Source organism: Fukomys damarensis, unplaced genomic scaffold, assembly GCF_012274545.1.
Source record: "Fukomys damarensis isolate Sample0158 unplaced genomic scaffold, DMR_v1.0_HiC HiC_scaffold_38, whole genome shotgun sequence".
NCBI classification, from domain to species: Eukaryota; Metazoa; Chordata; class Mammalia; order Rodentia; family Bathyergidae; genus Fukomys; species Fukomys damarensis.
The window spans coordinates 24,810,094-24,819,940 of NW_022900950.1; the positions used below are offsets into that span (position 1 = coordinate 24,810,094).

The 9,847-nt window shown below is 38.3% G+C and overlaps 1 protein-coding gene across 3 annotated transcripts in view; it reads left to right on the top strand.

The window, feature by feature from the left end:
* Zmym2 (zinc finger MYM-type containing 2) overlaps window positions 1-9,847 on the top strand; it is a 120,805-nt gene that overhangs the window by 458 nt on the left and 110,500 nt on the right. For all 3 annotated transcript variants that reach the window (XM_010633808.3, XM_010633809.3, XM_010633810.3), the window contains exon 2: window positions 769-838. The gene's annotated coding sequence lies outside the window, so the exon portion shown is untranslated. The remainder of the gene's footprint in view (window positions 1-768; window positions 839-9,847) is intronic.

A 9,847-nucleotide genomic window follows, 5' to 3' on the forward strand; every position in this document is an offset into this window, starting at 1 on the left:
CTGCTCCCTGCTCCCCGCCGGCGCTGCGCTGCGCGGCCCTCGCTCCCCGCGTATTGTTTGGCTGGGTCTCTAATGGCGGACGGGGAGGCAGCGCTGCCGGTCGCCGACTGCAGGGGGGGCAAACATCGGGCCCAGGGCAACTGTTTGGGGCGAATATGTTTGATACTGGCCCAGAGGTGGCATGAGTTGCCCCATTACCTCCAAATACTGCTCCCCGCCGGCGCTGCGCTGCGCGGCCCTCGCTCCCCGCGTATTGTTTGGCTGGGTCTCTAATGGCGGACGGGGAGGCAGCGCTGCCGGTCGCCGACTGCAGGGGGGGCAAACATCGGGCCCAGGGCAACTGTTTGGGGCGAATATGTTTGATACTGGCCCAGAGGTGGCATGAGTTGCCCCATTACCTCCAAATAGGTGCTGAGAGTGGCGGGGATTACGCGGGGCTTGCTCACTGAGGCGGGAATGCGAATCCCTTGCTGGCGTCGGGGCAACGTTTGCCCTTCCCCCCTTCCTTTCCCAGTAGCGGGCTTGATCCTCAAGGCCCCCTCCCCTCCAGATTTTGCCTTTCCTGTGGGTTTTGGCCCCAAATATGCTAAGCTGTTTTGCTCCACTTACGTAGGCGAGGGCTGCTGTGTGCGGGATGGGGGTAATAATAGAAGGGCTGAACCTCCTTGACCTCTTATTCCCTCCTCTGCCTCCTTCTGGCAGAAAAGGCTTGGTGCTCTCACCAGGTTGGTTGGTCTTGATCCATTTTTCATTTTTTCTCTTATCCCAGGAGCAGAAATCGCCCTCAACTCTCTGTGGTGCATCCTTGGCAGAAAGCGAGGAGGAAAACACCCACATTGTGAGTCCCTTGCTCCTAATTTGTTGCTTTTTAAAGTGGACGTTGTTAGGTTGTGGGGTTCAACCCTGGGATTTGGGCCTCCCCGTTGTTTTGTGGGGCGGAGCTTCGCCCTGGGTGGCAGCTGCCCCCCGGGGCGAATCCTGAGTGTTGGCTAGTGAGGCCGCAAGGAGCGGGCGCTGCTGTTTCCACCGCTGCAGACATCGCTCCTGCTGCTGCAATACCAACCTCAGCAACCAGACGACAGGCTTCTGCGGCTGCTCACATTACTGGAGAGGAGGGGTGGTTCAAAGGAGGGCATATTTCTGGTGCCCTCTAGAGTTCCAAAGTAGGAATTAACGTTATTTCGTTTTAAATGCTATGAATACAACCATTTTTGCCATTCTTCCTTCAGAATGGTCCTTCACAATGGATAATTGATTTTAGGCGTTGGAAATGAGAATCACGAACTTTGATGTCGGATATAAGACACCAATTTTGACTCTTATTGAAGAGTTGCTAGATCTGGTTCGTGTCTTTGCTTAGGAAAGTATGGCGTCCACTCTTCTGGTAGCTAGTCTTACCTTACTAACTAGAATGCTCATTAGAGCACTGTACTGCTGTAGTCTCCTGTCTCTAGTGTTGATAGTCTCCACTGAAACTTTCGCAAATTTTTCTTGGAATCAAGTGAAACTTGTTACAAAATTATCAATGAAGTCAGCATTCTTGATACTGTCTTTTCAGTCCATTGACAGTTGATATTGTAACTTTGTCAGAGATGGGTCTTAAGTGTAGGTGCTTATGTTTAAATGTTAAATCCAAATGATCAAAAATAGCTAATTGAACCTAAGGATTTGCTGGATACAGATTGTGAAGGAAGGCATACTAAATACACAAACACACCAGTGGTTTCATATATTACTCTTTTTCACCTCTCCCCCACCTGCTGAATCCAGAGACTTTACAAGAGTTATATCCCCAGCCCTTTATTTTTTTATTTTGAAATGGGATCTTGCAAAGTGGCCTGGGCTGGGCTCTTATTTTGGATCTTCCTTAGCCTCCCAAAGTGCAGGTGTTATCACCTTGTCTGGTGTTCCTTCAGTTGTAGTAAGTAGCCTGAAGGGTAATAAAAATAGCATGCGCTGAGCCCTAATTGCTTCATTCTTAAGTTTTTCTAAAAATGTTTATTATAAAAACTTAAATTTATCAGTAATAGTGAACTGAGCCTTTATGTATCCATTGTTTACATTCTAAAATTATCAGCTAATTATCACATTAATTATTAACGTGTTTTAGGTTAATTAACCACTACAGATGCCCACTGCTGTAGATACTTTTTGTATTCCTGATTTGCAGAGGAGGAAACAGGCATAGAAAGTTACCCAGGTTAAAGCAAAGGTTTGAATTCAAATTTTTTGTGTTTTTGAGAGAGGGTCTTGCTATGTAGTTCAGGCTGGGTTGGAACTCACTATATAGCCCAGCCTCCTGAGTGCTGGGATTATTGGAGTGCAAACAGTTAGGTAAAGGAAGGATTTGATTTTAAGTTTTACTTGTGATCTGGGCATGCCTGTAATCCCAACATTGTGGAAGGCTGAGGCTGGAGTACTGCAAATTGGAGCCCACCCTGGGCAATTTAACAATTTAGTCCAGACCCTGTCTTAAAAAAAAAGGTGGAGCAAGGCCAGAGATGTAGTTTAGAAGACCCTGAGTTCAATCTGCAATACTGCCAGAAAAAATTTGATTGCAGAACCTAAATTCAAAAACTGATAATATTGCTCTACAGTGCACATTATGTGCAAGGTATAAATCTGGAATTTGATTTTGGCAGGGGGGTTGAGACAGGATCTGGCTTTGTAATTCATGGTGGCCTTAAATTTACTATGTAGCCCAGGCTGGCCTCAAACTCACAGTGTCTGTACAATAGATAGTATTTCCTAAATTTCCTAAATACTTAATTTAGAATGAATGTTACTTCTGTAATGAGTTTTGAAGTACTTTTCAGGCATTAGGTTGTTCAAATATGATGGATCAAGGAGCAGATCTTTCATATTGATGGATAGTACTTGCCACCTGATTTCATGAAAGATTTACCTTTATATAATTTTTTTGTCTTTGTTCTCAGTTGTGATGTTCATAGGGGAAACTTGGAGAGAGTTTCACTGTATAGCCCAGGCTGGCCTTGAACTCCAAATTCTCTGGCCTCAGGATAGTTTGTTTAGTATGCATTTGGAGATGAAGAACAGAAAATGTACAAATCAGGACTTCTCTGCAGTGTTAACACTTTAATGCTAGTGGAATGCAATACTTAACAAAAATGATATAAAATACTGCTGTATTGTTTAATGATTCAGCCCTCCCTCCCACCTTCCCTTCCTTCCTTCCTTTCTTTTTTTTTGGTCCTGGGGATCAAACTTGGGACCTTGTACTTGTGAGGCAGGTGGTACCACCACTGAGCTAAATCCCTGGACCTTCACATATTTTAAAGAAGTCTTTACTTAAAAGACACCAAATATTGGTGCTGTGATGTGCTAGACAGTAAATGAAAGTAATCTGACATTTTCTCTCTCTTTTTTTGGTACTGGGGTTTGAACTCAGTGTCTTTGCACTGAGCTGCATCTATATCCCTTTTTTTATTTTGAGAAAAGCTAGGTTGATAAATTGCCTGGGTCAGGTTCAAAGTTGTTATCCTCCTGCCTCAGCCTCCCACAGTGCTGAGATTATAGGTGTAAGCTACCAGATAGGCCACTTGACAATTTCTAATTGAATAAGTTCTTTTCTGTTAACATTTGCAGACCAGTTAATATAAGTTAGAGCCTTTTAGATGTTCTTAACAAAATGTTTTTTATTTTCAAAATAGCCTGGTTAAAAGTAGTTGGAATATTTTCTGACATCTTCAGTGTGATCCTTGATTAGATGTATTCTGTCCCCTCTCACCTATCTTTTGAAAGAGCTGGGGGATACAAAAGGTACTCCTCCATTTTTTACTTTGATATAACCTTGTGGGCTGGACTTTACCTCACCTGGTGAGATAGTCCTGAATCAGATATTCTACAGAAATTGACATAAGAACATTTCAGACTTGCATGGATGTGAAACTCATCATACTATCTGTGTATAGCAGTATTCATGTTTTAAGATTTTTTTTGTAATTTGGTCTTGTTTGAGGTAACAAAAGTTCACAGCTAGTGCTCTGAGACATTGTAAATTTTGGAGGTTAATGAGATATTCTGGTATTACAGTGGTAGACTATGAAATGATACAACACTGTCTTTGTTGTCGAAAGGTGTGGTATACTTAGAAGTTTTGTGTCTCTAGGCATTAATAACTGTCCTCATTTTATTTTATATTAACATGTGCCTTTTGTTAAATAACATTTATTATAAAGATTTCGGCATATTCAATATCTATGGGTTTTTTTGGGGGAGAGGCATGTAAGGAGAGCTCTGAACTCAAGTGGTCTTTTTTGTTCGATCCTTCAGCTGTATTTTTTTTCCATTAAGTTTATTGGTACATTTTATTCTATTTTTAATTTTTATTTGTTTTTTGGTACTGGGGATTGAACTTGGGTCCTTGTGCTTGCGAAGCAGGTGGTGGAAACACTGAGCCAAATCCCTGGCCCTATTGGTACATTTTAGGTATATGATACAGTTATATTCATCATTGGGCTCTTGTACCCTTACATGATATATCTTGGTTCTTATTTTTTCCTCATTCCCCTGCCTTCCCTTCACCCCTTCTACCCTTCCCTATTTACAAAGACTTTGTTTCCATTTTTTCCTTTTCTTATATTTTTCTTTTCCCTTCTTTCCTTTCCCCTACCCCTCCTACTTCCCCTACTCCTTTAGAGCTTTTCTTCCTATTTCACATTCTTTAGCTGTATTTTTTTGAGACAGGGTCTTGCTGTGTAATTCATGCTGGCCTTGAACTCAGCTGTTTAGCCCTGGCTGGCCTCAGCCTCCTGAGTGTTGGGATTACAGGTGTATATTACCGCACCCAGCTTCTCTGTATTTTTTGTAGAACATCTGAAATTTGGAAACAGATTGCTCCATGTATTTTCCTTTTTAAAAAATTTCAATTGGTTAGTTTTCCCCTATTCCTGTCAGCATACACTTGGGATTTTAGAATTGATTAAGCAGGACTTTAGAGATATTCAGATTCAAAAGTCCTTACAATTCTACTGTGCAAGACTATAACTTGTCAAAAATTGCCCTTGGATAGTGCATAAATTTGGTCTATGTCTGTGGGTAACAATTCCTGTTTATTTTTATATTTTATTTTGGTAGTATCACAGCCAGAAAATTCTGTTTTACATGGTTGAAGTTCTAAATATTTATATTTGTTTTGTAATGTGTTTTTAGATCAACTCACTTTGTAATTTTATGTTTCTTTTATTTTTTAATTTTTTTGGTTTTTTGAGACAGGGTCTCACTATGTAATTGAGACTGATCTGGAACTCACTAGGTAGCCCAGGCTGGTCTCAAACTCAGTGATCCTCCTGCCTCAGCCTCTCTAGTACTGAGATTACAGGCATGTGCCACCACGCCTGGTTTAAGTTTCTTTTTTTAAAGTACAAATGGGAAGAAAATCTATGAAAGCCAGCACCAAATACTTGTTTTTTTTTTTTTTTTAGTATCAGGGATTGAACTTGGGTCTTTGTGCTTGTGAGGCAGGCAGCAGCGGAACCACTGAGCTAAAATCCCCAACCTGAACATAACTGTTGTTTTATTTTGTTTATACTAATCTTTAAAGTGAAAATTGACAGAGTACTTGAAGCATTTCTGTGAGACTATAGAATACATTTTTTAAAACTTATTTTAGAGTTAGGAAAGGGAAATGATTAGCAGTATCTCTTGACAACATGACTACCTTGGCATTTGTTCTTTTTCTAACTTTGTATTAGTCTGTTAAAAATCTGAAGTTGTAAAATTTAAAAAGAGCCATGCTATTTAATTTGAAAGAATTATTTGTTGAGGAGTCTTATATTCCACAGATCTGACCATTGTTGTGTAAGTGTTCATGTTTGCTAGTTTAGGAAATGAATTGAGAGTGAACTTCGGGTGGTAGGAGAAACAGGTAATGAATGTTTAATGGATATGCTTTAAAAATTCTTAGTGCATTTATGTTTTATTAGTACAGATTATCTGGTTTTTGGCCTTGAAATAGTAACGAATTACTGCTGACGAATTTAGGCCATCTTTTTTATTATCAATAGGATACCAAGCATCAAGTTTACTCTTTTCCTGAAGGTTCTGTTTTTTCGTTTTGTTTTTTTTTTTTCCCCTCTGTATTCTTGGTAACTTTGAAGGTTAAATTTGCTTAGTTTAAAGGGTTTAAAAATATTTTATCCTTAAATTATTGAACTTTTACTTTTTTTAATTAAGTTTATTGGTATATTTTAGGTATACCATATGATGACATTCATCATTGGAAATTTGTACCTTTACATGATATATTTTAGTTCTTATTTTTTCTCCATTCCTCTTCCCTCCCTTCAACCCCTTGAAACCTCCCTATTCATAATGACTTTGTTTCCATTTTTTCCTCTTCTCATATTTTTTCTTATCCTTCTTTCCTCTACCTCTCCCACTTCCTCTTCCCCTTCCGACCTTTTCTTCCTATTTCACATTTTTTTTTATATCAGGGATTACACATTTTGATCCTCATTTGCACTTTTATTTTCTCACACCATATAAACTATTCGCTATTTACACGTGTCCTATTTATTTCACTTGAGTATGGCCTCAATGTACATCCATTTAACTATAAATATCTCTAATTTCTCTTTCTTTATGGCTGAGTAGTACTCCATTTTAATAAAAAAAATCAATCACATCTTCGTCATCCAGTCTCCAGTTGATGGGATTTGGGCTATTTCAAAGTTTTAGCTATTACAAACTGTGCTGCTATACATATGGGTGCATATATATTGCTGTGGTATGATGTTTTTAATTCTTTTGGGAAGATACCCAGTAGGGGAATAGCTGGGTCAAATGGGATCTCTAATCCTAGTTTTTTGAGGTATCTGCATACTGATTTCCACAGTGGTTGCACCAGTCAACACTCCCACCAACATTGGAGGAGAAGGGTTCCTTCTTCCCCACAGCTTTGTGAGCATTTGTTATTGGTTGATTTCTTGATAGCAGCCATTCTTTCTGGAGTGAGGTGGAATTTCAGTGTTGTTTTCATTTGCATCTCTCTTGGATGACCGGTGATGTTGAACATTTTTTCCTTTTTTTTTTGGTACTGGGGAGCAAACTCGAGTCCTTGCACTTATGAGGCAGGTGGCAGAACCACTGAGCTAAATCCCTGGCCCTTTCCTTTGTTTATTTGATGTTTCTATTTCTTTGTTGGGAGAAATATCTGTTCATTTCAGATGCCCATTTTTGGATTGGGTCTTTAAATTTGGGAGGTCTGATTTTTTAAAAGTTCTTTATATATTCTAGATAGTAGACCTTTGAGGAACAGCTGGTAAAAATTTTTCCCATGTTGTGGGTTGCCTTTTTACTCTTTCAGTGGTTTCTCTTAATGTGCAGAAGCTTTTTTTTTTTTTTTTAATTGGTACCGGGCATCGAACTAAGGAGCAGAAACTTTAATAAGATGAGATCCTAGTTGTTAATTCTTTGTGCTAGTTCACGTTCAACTAAGGGTTTGTTCATGAAGTCTTTTCCTATACCAATGTCTTCAAGAGTTCTACCCAACTTCCCTTCCAGCTGGTTTAGTGTTTGTTTTAATATTTAGATCTTTAATCCATTTCAATTTTAGTGAATGGTGAAGAGATATAGGTCTAGTTGTAATATTTCCAATTTTTAATTTTTCCAATTTTTTTAGTACCAATTATTAAAGAAGCTACTTTTCCTCCTCCAGTGAGGGTGTTTGGCTCCTTTGTCCAAGATGAGGTGGCTGAGTGTGTCTGAAGTTGTTTTGGATATTTAAGTATTCTGATATTAGAAGATATTGTTATATTGTAAACTTTCAAGACATGTTTAGCAGGAATAGCATTGTTATTACTTAATAAAAGTTGGAATAGATGTTAGGACTCTCAACAGTAAAAATTTATTTCTAACCATACATGCATTTAGATTAGATTAAAAAGTACTTAAAAAGCTGATTTAAGTAAAATTGTGATACACAATTAGAGGTCAATAAACTCTAGTCTTCATTTTGTGGCAGTGAAAGTATATAGTGCTATAGTCACCTCAACACCTTGTTGAAATTAAGAATTTGCAACTAAATTCTGGCTTTTGTTACTTTAAAGCATTAGGAAGTGTTTCCTTGTAATATAGGAGTAGTTTTATATTTATTCAAGTGAAAGAGGCATGTGTTTTGCCTAGTAAGAGTAATTTAAGATTTTGAGCTGGATCAGACTTCTGAATTCTTACATATTAATGACTCAGAATATTATATGTATTTATAAATTTTTGGGTACTGAAGCCTAGAGCTTCATACATGCTAAGAAGACACTGCTATATCATAGCTCAATAAGTTGCCAAGGCTGACTTTGAACTTGAGATTCTCCTGTCTAAGCCTCCTCAGTAGCTAGAATTGCAAGTGCTCACTACCATACTTAGCTTTGCCAGTGTTTGTTTTCAAGGTAAAAAGTTGGCCTTCTCTTAAATAGCTACCCAAAATCATTACTATAAAATTGAGCTAATTTTAGCTTTACAACTTTGATTACTATGAATTTTCACTCACTTTTTTTTTTGAAAAAGAGAATTACAGCTTGAAATATACAGAAAATAATGGAGCACAAGTAATTTGTTATGTGAATTATAAGCATAGATCCAGAAAAAAAAGAATGAAAATTTAAATTTTAAATACAATTATTTGTAAACTACTCTTACGAAAATTTTATCTTGGCACATACAAAAGGTGATAGCTCTGAACAAAATTTACTAATGCCCTTGAAATTCACTCACTTTTTAATTTAACTTTTTTTTTTTGTTTAGTGTTGTATAGTTCAGTTTCTTTCTTTGTTTTACTGGAAATTAAATCCAAGGTCTGTGCACTGAGCTGCAACCCCATCCCTTTTTAAAATTTTAATTTTTCTTTTATTTATTTATTTTTTTTGGTACTGGTGATCTAACTCGGGACCTTGCATTTGCAAGGCAGTGGGCAGAACCACTCAGCTAAATCCCCAGCCCTTAAAATTTTTAGTTTTTATTTTGAGACGGGGTTTCACTAAGTTACTAAGGTGCCTAGGCTGTGATTCTCCTGCTTCAGCCTCCCAGAAGGCTGGGATTACACGTGTATGCCACCATGCCCAGCTAATCCATTCTATCCTCTGTGACATAAGCTCCCAACATCTTTTACTGTATTTAGTGTTGTCTATACTTGTGTATCACATTTTTCATCTCCGATGGCCTTGCCTAGCTGTTTGCATTCTGCTTCTCTCTTGGATGTAATGTTCATTTTCCTTTTGCTTTTATAACTCTGCATTTTTAAAAAGAACACAAGTTATCTATAGTAGCATCCTGTGTCCTAAATCTAATTATGCTTTGTTTTCAGGGGGCATAATAATGAATTTTAATAAACTTTTATAAGTTTGGTGAGAGCATGGAATGTGGGTGGGACTCTAGAGGGATGCTGGGGACTCAAGGGCAAAGATACTTAAGACTAAGAAGAGTGGAAGGATACCAAGTTAATTTTGCAATTTTTCTCCTTAAAAGAGCCATTTTTCACTTGTGCTTTTCACCTGAATGTTGCCTAAGAGGACTGCAACATGATAAATGTAAATGATAATCTGCAAACAGATTCAAATCTGCTCTGCCTGTGAAAAGACTTCTGGGATGATTGAGTATTCTAAAACTGAATTGTGATGATTGTACAAGTATAGATATACTAAAGTTTTATCAGTCTTTTACAATTTTGCTATATGTAAATTATGCCTCAGCCAGGGGTTGATGTTGCATGCCTATAATCCCAGCACCTGGGAGGCTGAGGTAGAAGGATCTCTGAGTTTGAGGCCAGCCTGCATTCCCTAGTGAGTTCAAGGCCAGCCTGAACTACATAGTGAGATCTTGTTTCAGGGGAAAA